The 14,786-nt window shown below is 39.2% G+C and overlaps 1 protein-coding gene across 5 annotated transcripts in view; it reads right to left on the reverse strand.

Moving 5' to 3' along the window:
- Positions 1–14,786, reverse strand: part of HS3ST5 (heparan sulfate-glucosamine 3-sulfotransferase 5) — a 295,067-nt gene that overhangs the window by 8,857 nt on the left and 271,424 nt on the right. The gene's annotated exons all lie outside the window — the stretch shown is intronic.

The raw sequence follows: 14,786 nt of genomic DNA on the forward strand, positions 1-14,786 counted from the left end.
CCTCTGTTGGGCATATGTGTTAGGGTCCTATCCAAAATGAGGCCACCTCCGTGTGGTCGATGGGGGACACGTTTTGATCAAAAAGTGTGCTAAGAGCCTCCATTTTTTGACCAAGTGTGCTGCTTCAACCTTCTTTTTTTGTATACTCTGTATTTGCCACAGCAGCGCGCACCCGTGTATTAGGTAGTTGTGCTGGCTATTTTTCTTTTTGCTTGTGTGTGTGTATATATATATATATATATATATATATATATTGCATTAGCTTTTGCCCGTGGGTAACATAGAACTACTATTTATGATCCTATAATAATGAGGAAGTTTTGGGTAAAGTCTACGGGCATCCAAACAACCCAAATTCTTTCAACTTTGATCGCCGCGTCTAAAAAGTTAGCCACAGTTAGCCAAAGTTAGCATTAGCCACGGGTCCTGGCTGCTGATAGCAGCCGGGACCGTGCGGGTATACCCGAGTTCTGCAGCAAGGGGTTAATTCATAGAAACTTTGAACCTCCGTTTCACCCCCTCACGGATGGAATTTTAGAAAACGTTAAAACATGTGTTTCTTTATCTCTAATTGTGAGCCTAAAAAACAAAGTTTCATGCTTCTAGCTTCAAAAATGACGGACTTTCATACAAACTTTCAACCCCTTTTTCACACCTTATGGGTTGAATTTTGAAAAATCCTTTCTTATTCCTCGTCTACGCCTTAAAAACAACATCTGTGAAAAAATTCTGCTTTCTAGGTCCAAGGGTTTAGGCTGGGCGTTGATGAGTCAGTGAGTCAGGCCTTCTCTTTATATATATATATATATATATATATATATATATATATATATATATATATTTGACGCCCATACCCCAATCTCAGATTCCATCATTTTTAAACTAACAGAAACTGGCAGAATCGGACACACCCCATTATAGGTACCGCGTCATGGTTTAAATTTAGAGCGGATACTATGGCCCAGATGTTATTGGAGACTGTGTATATGGTGGTATTCTATTGACATTGGACAGATGTGAACAGAGACTTTGCTTATACAGAGTATCCATCATCTTTGGATTTAATCAGCTAGAATGGAACATGGCTTTATACAGCATCTCCGTCTTTGCAGGCTCTGATCACATCACATTTGATACATATGTTTGAGGTATACGGCTGGGTTCACACAGTGTATTGGAAAAATTAGCCTTCGCCTAGGGTGGCAAAAATCCTTGCACCGGGCCTGCATCCCTTATTAGCATCCGTTGACGCATTCAAAAGTATAAAACGTATTCATAGAGGCTTGTGATGTAGCTCGCTGTTTAGGCATACAATGTATAAAAACATGTACTTTTCCCATAGAGGACAAATATTTGATGTTGTTTGCATCTTTCTCCTGTTTGCATGGGTTTCTTCACTCTAATAGAGGATCAAATGCCGTCCTATGAAATTTCTCGTGTCCTTGTAATACAGGTACAGTCATGTTGAATGCAATGTGTAAGTAATAGAAATACATAGAAACCTAAATAAGTGTGAAATAAAAGAAAATACCCCAAGGATTTTTATTTCCTTCGGTGACACCTAAATATATTGGAATAGAGTAGGAAGGAAATACAAAAGATGAAGTTGTTTGAAGGCAGTGTATGTATAGATATGTTTTATACACAACTTTTCTGTACAACAGTTTATATTCCCTTATGAAAGTGGCCTCCAAACTGTCTCCAAAACTACAACTCCCAGCATGCCCAGACAGCCAACGGCTGTCTGGGCATGCTGGGAATTGTAGTTTTACAATATTTGAAGAACCACAGTTTGGAGACCACTGCCTTATGGTATGCATCACTTATTGTAAAAATGTCACATTGGCTTTAGTTATAAAGAAAATGTATTTTATCTATATCCAAAGCATGTTAACATGTAACAGACCCCGAATTTTCGCATTATGTAAATCCATAACTGCGAAGAAAGAAGCAGAACGCTTAGAAGCAAAATGACTGAACATTACCAGCAGGTGTCACTAGCTGACCGCATTATACCCTCTTACAGTTCAGAAGAGAGTGCAGAAATTAATGGCAAGGATTACTGTTCAGGTTTCATAGACTGTACATTATTTTCACATCAGAAACGTTGTAAAATTTGCTTTACTGCTTGGTTAACTGCTCCATTTTTAGAATCCGTGGCTGTTCAGAAATGTTCTTTTACAGGTGCCCGTACACACATCCCCTATGGGGACTAAAAAAGTTTGAAATAAATAAAAAAAAAAAGTGGAAAAAATGTGAAAAAGACTCTCCCCCAATAAAGTTTAAAATCACCCCTTTTGCCATATGAATACAAAAAAAAAAGCATAAAAAACGATATATAACAAACATATTTGGTATTGTCGCGTGTGTAAATGTCTGAACTATAAGAATATATTGTTAATGATCCCCTACGGTGAACGGCATAAATGTGAAAAAAAAATGAAGTAAAAAATTTCAGCTTTTTTGTCACATCAAACTACAACAATTTTTTATAAAAAGTAATCAAAAAGTCACATATACGCAAAAGTTTATACTACTAACTAAAGTTGGTACTCAAACAAACTACAGATCATGGCACAAAAAAATGAGCCCTCACACATCCCAGAATACGGAAAAATAAGAAAGTTAGAGGTGGTCAAAATAGGACATTTTTAAATGTACTGATTTTGTGAAAAAAAGTTTGAGATTTTTTAAAAGCAGTACAATAATAGAAATGTATGTAACCATGGGCATGATTTTAATCGCATTGACCCAAAGAATAAAGAAAACATGATATTTTTACCATAAAGTGTACAAAAGGATAGGGGATATGACTTTAGATTGCAGGTGTCCCACCGCTCCTGGCCTGATGACTGGCGATGCCCCCTCCATTCACCTCTATGGGAGGAGGCATGATGGCTATGTACTAGCCGCTACGCCCCCTCCCATAGATATGAATGGAGGGGGCGTGGCGTGACGTCACGAACGCGGAAGCTGCAAGCTTCCATATTCCGGACTCCACTGCTGCCGGCCCGGAGATCGCAGGGGTCCCCGGCGGTGGTACCCCCGCGATCTAACATCTTATCCCCTATTCTTATCCCCTAACCTTTACCTGAAAAATTTGACTTGAATGTATATTTGTATAAGTACCCATTTCTAATATGTTTGTTTATGGAATAATAGAGTATGAAAATATACTATGTACATAACTATAAGGGAACCTGTCACATTAAAAACAGGAAGTGGAATCCAAGCAGAAGGAGCTGAATAGATTGATACATAATTGTGTGGTAAGTTTCTGTATAACCTGTCACTTATTCATATAAATTTAGCTAATTCTGTGCTAAGTAGTCAAAGTAGTAGGTTTCTTAACAACAAACTGTAGCTGAGGTTCAGTACAATGTAAGGCCAGTTTCAGTAGAACATGATATCGCTGTATTTCTGCATCCATATTGTGGACACTAATCCTGGCCAGACCATACGTCTAATTACACGAACTAACAACACAGACGTTTATTTCTTGTCTGGAACTGGCTTACCCCCTTAGGGACTCAGCCTATTTTCACCTTAAGGACTCAACAAATTTTCGTTTTTTCATTTTGGTTTTTTCCTCCTTGCATTCTAAAAACCATAACGCTTTCAATTTTGTACCTACAGACCCATAAAAAGGGCTTGTTTTTTGAATTACCAATTGTACTTTGTAATGACATCACTTAATGTGTTTTTGGTTTCGCTGCAGGTTATATTATAAAATATTTGTGGTGTGAAATAAAAAAAGAAATGCCATTTTGTAAATTTGGGAGCTTCCGTTTCTACGCAGTACATTTTTCAGTAAAAATGACACCTCATCTTTATTCTGTAGGTCCATACGGTTACAAGTGTACCCAATTTTTATAGGTTTTGTTTTATTTTAATACTTAAAAAAATTATAAACTACATGCACCAAAAGTAGTATGTTTAAAATTGGCATCTTCTGACCTCTATAACTTTTTTAGTTTTCCAAGTGCGGGGCAGTATGAGGGCTCATTTTTTGCACCGTTGTCTTTAGTTTTTATTGGTACCATTTTTGTTTTGATGAGACTTTTTGATTGCTTTTTCTTAATATTTTTATGGTATATGAAGTGACCAAAAATGCACAATTTTGGACATTGGTATTTTTTTTTACGTACGCCATCGACCGTGTGGTTTAGCTAACCTTATATTTTAATAGTTCGGACATTTACACACACGGCGGTACCACATGTGATTATTTTTATTCTTTATTACATTATTTTACTTAAAAAATGGGAAAAGGGAGGTGATTTAAACTTTTAATCGGGGGGTTAAGGAACTTTTATTAAATTTTTTTACACTTTTTTTTTTTTTTTTTAGCTCCCATAAGAGGCTATACCATGCAATCTTTGGATTGTATACACTGTTCAATGCTATGTCATTGCATAGCATTAATCAGTGTAACCTGCGCTCTGCTGCTCTAGCCTACTATGTAGGCATGGAGCAGTAGATTGCTGATTGGACGACGGAGAGGCAGGTAAGGACCCTCCCGTTGTCTGGTAAGCTGATCGGGATGTCTCTATATTCCCGATCAGCTCCGCTGAGCTGCCGGGAATCTTTTACTTTCGCTTTAGATGCTGCGATCAACTTTGATCGCTGCGTCTAAAGGGTAAATGCCAGGCATTAGCCGTGTGTCCTAGCTGCCCGTAGCAACCGGGACCCACCGAGTTTAACCCATTCTCCGTCGGTGACAACGGTTTAAACCTGTTAAACTCGACCAAGGCGTACAGGTACGCCCTGAGTCTTGAAGGATCGGGGATGCAGGGCATATGCATACGCCCTGCGTCTCCAGGAGGTTAAAGGGGTACTCCGGGGAGCTAAACCCAAAGCCAATCCTTTCCCTCTCATCAACCTATTTAATTGTCTAAATATTATTAATTAGCTATAAAGAGCAGTTTCCCCTCTTTGGTTGTCACTTATATGCATGAAATGAGGGAATGGCATCATCCAGCCATCCACTCTTTCTCTATCCTAATCCCTCTCTGAAAGCAGCCCCCACCCTCTTAAAAGACACAGACCATGTGGTTAATTGCCTGCACTGATAAGTCATGCTTCCTTTATTGCTGAGAACTGGGAAGTATGTGCAGCCTTAGCCAATCAGACACTGAACTTCTCTTTGCTGCACAGAGCAGGAGGGTGGGGCTACTCTAATCTGGTTGGCACAGCAGAGCTGCAATGATTGATGGGAGAATTAAACAAGGAGAGGGAAGGATGGCAAAGAATATCAAGCAGCCAGAGAAGACAACATGGGCCACAGGAGCCATGCATTTCAGGCAGTAGTGTAGTGGCTTTTTTTTTCACATATGTACTTTTATATGTTGTACATCTTGGGAAAAAAAAAACATTAATCTTTCTAATATACTTCATAAGAAATGTTTAGATCATTTTTATAGAAATCATGGCTTATAAAAACATCACTAGGGGTCCCCATACCATCCAGAACGTAATCCTGTTTAGCTGCAGCATCATATTTGTCCAAGCTGAGGCACAGGCTGATACAAAGTCCAGGAAGTGAGGGTGGGACTAGCACTCCTCTGTGCTCACTCCTGTCCAATCAGACTGCAGCATGAAAACAGAGAGGACGGGGTTACAGAGCCGCCTGTAGTGACTGGATGAAGATACCAAGAACAGCAAACTCAGAAAGGAAGATAAGTCATACAGAGTGAGGACACACCCCCTCCAAAGCACAGGAGGAAAAACAAAGTGAGCTACAGAAAGAACATATTTGTGGGAGAAATATAGGTGCTAGACACAAACTTACATGTACATGATCAGAATTAGGTACTGAGTAACACATACCATGTACATTTTTTTGTGGGATATGACAGCGTACCGCTTTAGGGCCACTTTCACAAAGCAGTATTTTGGTCAGTATTTGTAAGCTAAAACCAGGAGTGGGACAAAGACTCAGAAGAGGTACAACACTTTCTATAATCCTTCTCTATATAGGTTTCCCTCCTAGTTTTGGCTTACAAATACTGATGCTTATTACTGGCACAAAATATAGACATTATGCAGATATTTTTCTTAGGGGGGGGGGGGGGGGGCATCATTTTTATGTCATCCATGCTCTACTGCCCATTAACCCAGATGCTGTCACCAAGTATGTAGTGTTTAGTTCAGCTGCCTGTGTACAAGCAAGTATATCCACTATTGGAAAACACAAATACTGAAATAGAATAGTAACATCTCTGCTGTTAATTTATAAATACCATACTTAATATATTTGAAATAAACTTTTTAATTGACCCACTGTGGTGTAAATTCCTAATACTGTATGCAGTATTTATAAGATTTCTTTTATAACCACTGTACCTTCGGCTCACAACTACATTTTTAATATAGTGAATCCCAAGACTGCACAAACTCACAAGACTATTTACAAAACATCTGTCGCTAGCCAGCCATAAAACTTAAATTATATTGCAGTGTTTTGAACTTTAGCTTCAGCTACTGTACTTTGGGAGACTGTACGTGTGTATTAAAAGGTTTGCAATGGTTTGTGGATAACATTAAAATGGTTGCATGAATCATTATTAAAAGGAATTTAGGCTATATTTCTATTAGATTATCGATTTTGTTTTATATCAGATCAGAGCTGAATTATACAGCTCAACAGCATTGTTAAAGAGTACCTGTCATTAAGTTAAGTAAACCCCCTATCCCTATTTATTCACCTCACCCTAATAACTCCTCCCCAGCCTGAATTTTTCAGTTTTCATGGGTTTTTACCTATTAATATACTCTCTGCCTTTGGCTCACTGTCTGTGAGCTCCAGCGCTCCTGAGGAGGCGTTCCCCTGCAGGAGTAACGTCATCAGAGGCGTTCCCCGGCAGGAGTAACGTCAACTTCCGCCCCCTCTCTTCTATGCTGCGATCACACTAAGAAGGGCAGCATAGAAAAGGCAGCCAGTTGTGGCAGGCTGCCCCTCAATTCCCCCCGTCTCTGGATGTTTAACACAGAGAGGAGGGGGATCAGAGCGGACCTACACACTTGCCATGATGAAGATATCATTGCCTGCTTGATAGACAGGCAGAGAGTGAGCGCTGTGCTGAGCTGAGGCCCTGCCCGCATTTCCTGACTTTGGTCTTCTTCCAGGCTGGCAGGAGACCAAACTTAGAGCTAGAAAAGACACGGAATGCGAGCAGGACAGAAAGAGAGACCCCTAGTGACCGGATTTAAAAGGGCGAAGAAAATATATAATTATTTTCAAACATATTGAATCTTGTGACTTTCATCTTGGAATGACATGACCTATTGTTTAAATCAACATTTTTTTTTTCAAGAAATTTTTTTCTAATTAAAAATTTTACTAACTATAAAAAATCAAAAATGTTGCAGTTTCTATTATGCCCACTAAGCCTAATAATTAGCAGAGACTTGCTGTTCTGTACATATCAATTTACAGCTGTGTCCTCTTTATCATCACAGATAGGATTATAATTAAAGGTGACACCAGTGTATAGATAAAATGGGATCAGATTATTCACAGCAGGTAATGCTTAGAGCTAAGCCTCCCCTGCCTTTACAATGACCTCTGCACAGGTCACAGAGTATACTTACAAAACTCTCCCATAGAAGTTATTGAAGCAGATTGTGTTCCTATCATAGTATACCATATAGATGAGGAAGAATCCAGGATTCCTGTTTAAATACCATCTCATTGATATCTGTGCTAATTTAATTCATTACATTAGCATAGGGAATGCTTTATTCTTTGATTCTGTGCATAAAATATTTATCGTGTTGCAGTCCTCCTCTATCGCAGTATTTGCAGATTTCTATTTATTGTTACATTGAGAAGCTTGGGTTTTGTTTTTGCTGCCAAACCTAAAAATGTATGAAGGTTAGTGCAGCCTATGGTTAGATAACATTAGTAAACGCATTACCATGTATATCCTACCTGTAGTGAGCATTCATGGACTGGCTGCAGAAGTCTGATGACATCTGTAATATAGTCAGGAATTACACCAGGCACTGCTTACAACTGTCAGTGACAAACCAAGACCATAAATGTTCAGAATAAATGGGATTCATTTACATAAGATAGTTAACATCTATCTATTATTAGGAATGTTACTGAGCCAGAATGTCATAAAATAGCCCTTTAGGGGTCTGTGAGTTAGCTTCCCCACTGATCAGAAGAGAGGGATGATTTATACAACTTTTAGCATGTACATGTACAATTCCATTGAAGTATGTGGTTCTTCAAACTCAGCATAGTTACATAGTAAGGTTGAAAAAAGACATACGTCCATCAAGTTCAACCAGGGAATTGAAGGGTAGTGGTGTGGCGCGATATTGGGGAAGGGATGGGATTTTATATTTCTTCATAAGCATTAATGTTATTTTGTTCCAGGAATGTATCTAATTCTGTTTTAAAGCTGTTAATTTTTCCTGCTGTGACCAGTTCCTGAGGTAGACTGTTCCATAAGTTCACAGTTCTCATGGTAAAGAAGGCGTGTCGCCCCTTGAGACTAAACTTTTTCTTCTCCAGACGGAGGGAGTGCCCCCTCGTCCTTTGGGGGGGGGGGGGTTTAACCTGGAACAGTTTTTCTCCATATTTTTTGTATGGGCCATTAATATACTTATATACGTTTATCATATCCCCCCTTAAAAGTCTCTTCTCAAGGCTAAACAATTGTAACTCATTTAATCGCTCCTCATAGCTAAGATGTTCCATGCCCCATATCAGTTTAGTCGCGCGTCTCTACACCCTTTCCAGCTCCACAGTGTCCCTTTTATGGACTGGTGCCCAAAACTGAACAGCATATTCCAGGTGAGGCCGTACCAATGCTTTATAAAGGGGGAGTATTGTGTCCCTGTCCCTTGAGTCCATGCCTCTTTTGATACATGACAATATCCTGCTGGCTTTGGAAGCAGCAGCCTGACATTGCATGCTATTCTGTAGTCTGTGATCTACAAGTACACCCAGATCCTTCTCTACCAGTGACTCTGACAGTTTAATCCCCCCTAAGACATACGATGCATGCAGGTTATTAGTACCCAGATGCATAACTTTACATTTATCCACATTGAACCTCATTTGCCAAGTGGATGCCCAGACACTTAGACTATCCAAGTCATCTTGTAACTTATGCACATCCTCTGTAGACTGTACTGTGCTACAAAGCTTGGTGTCATCTGCAAAGATAGAAACAGAGCTGTTAATACCATCCTCTATATCATTGATAAATAAATTAAACAACAGCGGTCCCAGTACTGAACCTTGGGGTACACCACTAATAACCGGGGACCAATCAGAGTACGAATCATTGACCACTACTCTCTGGGTACGATCCATGAGCCAGTGTTCAATCCAGTTGCAAACTAAAATTTCCAAACCCAAAGACCTTAATTTACCTGTCAGACGTCTATGAGGGACAGTATCAAACACTTTAGCAAAATCCAGAAACACTTTATCCACAGCCATTCCTCTGTCAAGGCTTCTACTCACCTCTTCATAAAAGCAAATTAGATTGGTATGACAACTTCTATCCTGGCTATCACTTATAATACTATTATCCCCTATGTATTTCTGTATGTAATCCCTTATAAGTCCTTCAAACAATTTACCCACAATGCACGTTAAACTTACCGGTCTATAGTTTCCTGGGGAAGACCTAGAGCCCTTTTTGAAGATCGGCACCACATTTGCCTTGCGCCAGTCCCTTGGCACAATACCAGACACCAGAGAATCTCTAAATATCATGAACAGGGGTACAGATATTACTGAACTTACCTCTCTAAGAACTCTTGGGTGCAATCCATCTGGCCCTGGAGATTTGCTTACATTTATATCACTTAACTTACCTTGTACCATCTCTACATTAAGCCAGTTCAGTACATTACATGATGTGTTACCAGCACTGACCTGGCCAATGTCAGCTCCTTTTTCCATAGTGTATACAGAACTAAAGAACCCATTCAGTAGCTCCGCCTTCTCTTGATCGCCCGTGACAACATCCCCATTATCATTATTAAGGGGTCCTACATGCTCTGTCCTTGGTTTTTTGCATTTATATATCTAAAAAAATATTTAGGATTAGTTTTGCTTTCTTTGGCCACCTGTCTCTCATTTTGAATTTTTGCTGTTTTTATTACATTTTTACAGATTTTATTAAGCTCTTTGTACTGTTTAAATGTTATAGCTGACCCATCAGATTAGAATTTTTTGAAGGCTATTTTTTTGTTGTTTATTGCTCTTTTAACATCATTTGTCAACCATGTAGGATTTAGTTTTAATCGTTTATATTTGTTCCCCTTTGGTATATATTTAGATGTATAGTTATTTAGAGTTGATTTAAAGATGTCCCATTCACCTTCTGTATCAGTATTTGACAACACCTCCCCCCAGTCTATGTCCTGAAGTGCAGCTCTCAGCCCAGGGAAATTTGCCTTTTTAAAGTTATATGTTTTTGCTTTCCCCGTCTGTCTTTGTTTTCTACATTTTAAGTCAAAAGTAACTATATTGTGGTCGCTATTACCAAGGTTTTCCCGCACAGTTACATTACCAACCAGCTCTGCGTTGTTGGAAATGATCAGATCCAACAAGGCATCACTTCTTGTTGGGTCCTCCACAAACTGTCCCATAAAATTATCCTGCAATAAATTTAGGAATTGACGCCCCTTTGTAGTTTTAGCCAACCCCGGACCCCAATCTATATCTGGATAGTTAAAATCTCCCATTATTACCACTGTACCTGCCTGGGCGGCCCTCTCTATTTGTTTATGCAGCCGACCTTCTATTTCTTCAGTGATATTAGGGGGTCTGTAGATTACACCAAGTATTATTTTTTCAGTATTTCCCTCCTTTTGTAATTCTACCCACAGTGATTCCACATCCTCATAGTTTGGGGATACAGAAATCTCAAAGCTGAAAGCTGTAGGGACACAGTGCTTGATAGAATGCTGTTTGCTCCATCAATGTAAAAATCTTTAGGGGTCTTAAAAGTGTTAGAAACTATTGTTGAGTGTGAATATTCGAAATGCAAATTTTTACCGCCAATATCGGCACTTTGCAATTTCGCGATTTAGAATATAGTGATATATATTTGTAATGACGAATGTTTTCTTTTTTTTGAACATGCGAATATGCAAATATTCACGAATATCGGCACTTCCAGTCAGAGGACACTGATCCCTCCCTTCTTTTAGGTGAAAGATATAATCAAGCATGCATACTACGCAAATTTTAAAATGAAAAATTATGGCATGAAAAAGAAAGAGAACGAACATAGCGAATATGCTATAGGATGAATATAGGATGAATATTCGTCCATATATTCGTGAAATATTGCAAATTCGAATATGGCCTCTGCCGCTCATCGCTATTAGAAACACATACGAAATAGATACACTTAGGTGTTTTAAGCTGCAAAGTATCTCTTCCTCATGGCGTACATCAGGACTGTGATATACTGTGCTGGTGCATGGCCATCTCTTCCATATGGATAAGACATTTTATTTTCTCCTGATGTAAGTATACTGTGTTATATTATGTTAACTTACAAGTTTCGCAGGAACCAATATTAGTCATGGTTAATAGTTAGCTTTTATTGCACAATTATATTTAGCACCTAAAGCCAAAGCAATGGAACAGACCTCGATCCCATGGAAATTGCCTTTAGACCAGCTTCTTTAAAGTTCCACATACGACTGAATAGTTGTTTTTAATGGTAGCATAGAAGCTATAACCAAAAAAACCTAAACAAGCTCTTGTGGCATAAATTTTTTGCTAACTGCATTGGCTGAACATAAAGTTAAAGTGTCCCTGTCAAATAAATGTTAATAGTTTTGATTGTTCGAGATTTAGGCGTTCATACTCCCAACAATCCTTGGATGGTGCCGGGAAAAGAGAGTGCTAGACTCCCTGTCTTGCTGTCTCTTCTGCCTGACTCCATGAGACAGGCTCCATTGTAAATCTCAGCTGTGCGCTAGCTAATGATTTGTGGGGGACATGTCAAAATTATTATTTTTTTTTAAATAACAGGTGTAGTTTTGGCCTACCTGTTCTCTAAAATACTGCTTATAGCTGGCTTCCACCATAAAATATCTGGAACCAGAGCCTTAATACGGCCCAAATGAAGCATAAACTCCTAGCATCAGGCAGAAATATCATATTTGGGCATGTTTAAACTAAGACTCAAAATGCACCTTATGTTTTAAAGGGGTCATCTAGTTAATAGGTGTGTATATGAAATAGGTGTATGACCGTAGAGGGTCTGACCACTGGGGCCCCCCACCTTTCGAGACAAAATGGTCTTGGCAGTGATGGCCCTCTCAGCCAATCTCCAGCTGAGCAAGACATTGCTGTGACTTGCCCTGTGGATAGGGGAAACATTTTCATCAACTGGATAACCCCTTTAAGGGTTAATGACACTTTGTGCAGAAGTACGGATGTGTCCCATTCACTGCCCTACCAATAACTGACAAGCAGTAGAGGGAGGTTTGTCTATGACAGCGAGATCTGTGCAAAGATAGCACCTAAATCCATCCACCTCTGTAAAGTTACAGAATTATCCTCTGTAAGCATTTCTATGATAGGGATAATGGTATACTGATAATGCTATTCTTAAAGTGATCTGTTTAAATTCTGACCCTTTATTGGCTGGTTAATCACAGATTACAGATATGCCAGGATTTGAAGCCTTAGAATTCAGATATGTCACCGTCTCCACTGTGGGATAATGTTTAAGAATTAATGGAGATGAGGTATAAAGCAGTGACGGTTCTAGAGGGTAACATCTGACAGATAGATGATAAATTGTGCACTTGAGCTTTAGAGCGGTGATCAATTGAAAAGAGATTATGTCAGTCTAAGAGAAGGCTACACACACTCAAGCCAAAACTCTTGGCAGATGGCATACTAAAATACTTATTCCCAGACCCTTGTACATGAAATTACAAATAGCAGTCTTTGTCCCCCATTGCTTTGTAAGGTAAAATATTTGCAGACCTCTTCGTACAGTATGAAATGAAGTGATGAAATGCAGAGAAATCTGGTGTCATTGCCATATATTGTACACACTGATGAAAGGTGCCGTACATTATCAGCATTATGATCCATCATTGTAACTACACCGCCTCTTCTCTGAAATACAGATATATTATTGCATTAACATTTCATCCTTTATGAAGTATACTTTAGGTGTTTAACTCATACAGCACAATCTTATTATTTGTCTGTAAATATCAGTGCGGCCAAGATTAGACATATTTTAGGGTCTGTATAACGGCTGCAACATCCCGATTCTATGTGGTTTTACCTAACCCTATGATGATCTTTGTTCAGTTTGGTAGAACCAAATGAGGTCTGAGTGATGCAGCCATAATATAGATCCTAAAATGTAGTTGTATTATACAGCTGACTGAAATAGCCCTTAGGCTGCCTCCATGTCTTCTTTTTTAATGTCTGCTTGTTGTACATGCCAGCATATGACACATTTATCCATAGGCCCCTGACCAAGGCCGAAAAACTGTCCCTTTGGTCTCCATTGAGATGACATATGTCAGTATACCTTTCTTTTACAGTACTGAATAGTGCAGGCTGCTGAATAGGCATTCTGTAAACAGCACAGTATTTTTAGACAATGGGAGCCCATGAACAAGTCTTCAGTTGCCATCATAGCTTGCCTTGCTGCACTAGGTATGGCAATGACTGCTTAGAGAACCAACATCTTCACACAGTTTGCATGCTAGATTTGTCCACGCAATCCCCAGGTCAACTTGATATGATTAAAAAGGTGTTCCGCTTTATGAATATAGCAAGAAAATAATATACTGATGGACAGTCAGCCAGTGCAATAAATACCTGGTGGCACCAACCCTGTATGTTACATCAATCAACAGTTCACAGAGTATGAGGGGCATTTATCAAAAGTGAACTGGGTTTTTGTTTACTTTAGATAAAAAAAAAAGTTGTGGGCAAAGGGGCGTTCGTGTGCCATATTTATCAAATTGCGAACACGGACGTTGATGAATGCCCCCTGAACTGCTCTGTTTAAGTGTCGCAGAGCAGTGGCGGGCCGTGCGACAATTGTATTAAATATCACACGGCCCTTAATACAATTATCGCATAGAGTGATATAGGGTAGGGTTGAATTGCCATGTGATTTCTTCTAAATCTGGCCTGTGCGACTTTTTGCGACTCTTTGCAAAAAAGTTGCACATGGTAAATTAGTTACCACTGCACAAAGTGATCTAAATCAGATCACTGCGTGGTAATAAAAATCAAACGTTCTAAATGAAATGTCACAGGAAAAGTCACACGGAACTGCCCTGCGACTTTTCCTGCGACAAATTTATACGAAAAAAGCCATCTAAATAGTTTGATAAATTCCCCTCTATGTAACATATAACTGTATACATTGTCAACTAAAATATAGGAGAGTCTTCCCAGTTCACTTATCATTAGATATTTCATTAGCAGGAGGCTGTTTATATAAAATCTCCCATTGCTGGAGGCGTTGTTTAGCGTGAATCATCCAAGTAGGTAGGGACAGTGGTTTGGGCTAGCACAATGACTGATCTGCTCCCTACCCCAGACATGACACTAGCTTTAAAGTAGAGAAACTATAGAAAGAAAAGGGAACAGAAAAAAAGCGCAGCAATGTGCCGTTACTCCTAATAACTGAGGTTAAATGAGAAGAGAAGCAGTTCTGCTCACCTTTGGGTGTTGCACTACGGGTACAACACCATATAGCGTAGTGAATAGAAAGTCCGGGAGTGCTGCCACGTCACCTTCTCCGTCTTAG

Source organism: Hyla sarda, chromosome 3, assembly GCF_029499605.1.
Source record: "Hyla sarda isolate aHylSar1 chromosome 3, aHylSar1.hap1, whole genome shotgun sequence".
Classification (NCBI taxonomy): Eukaryota; Metazoa; Chordata; class Amphibia; order Anura; family Hylidae; genus Hyla; species Hyla sarda.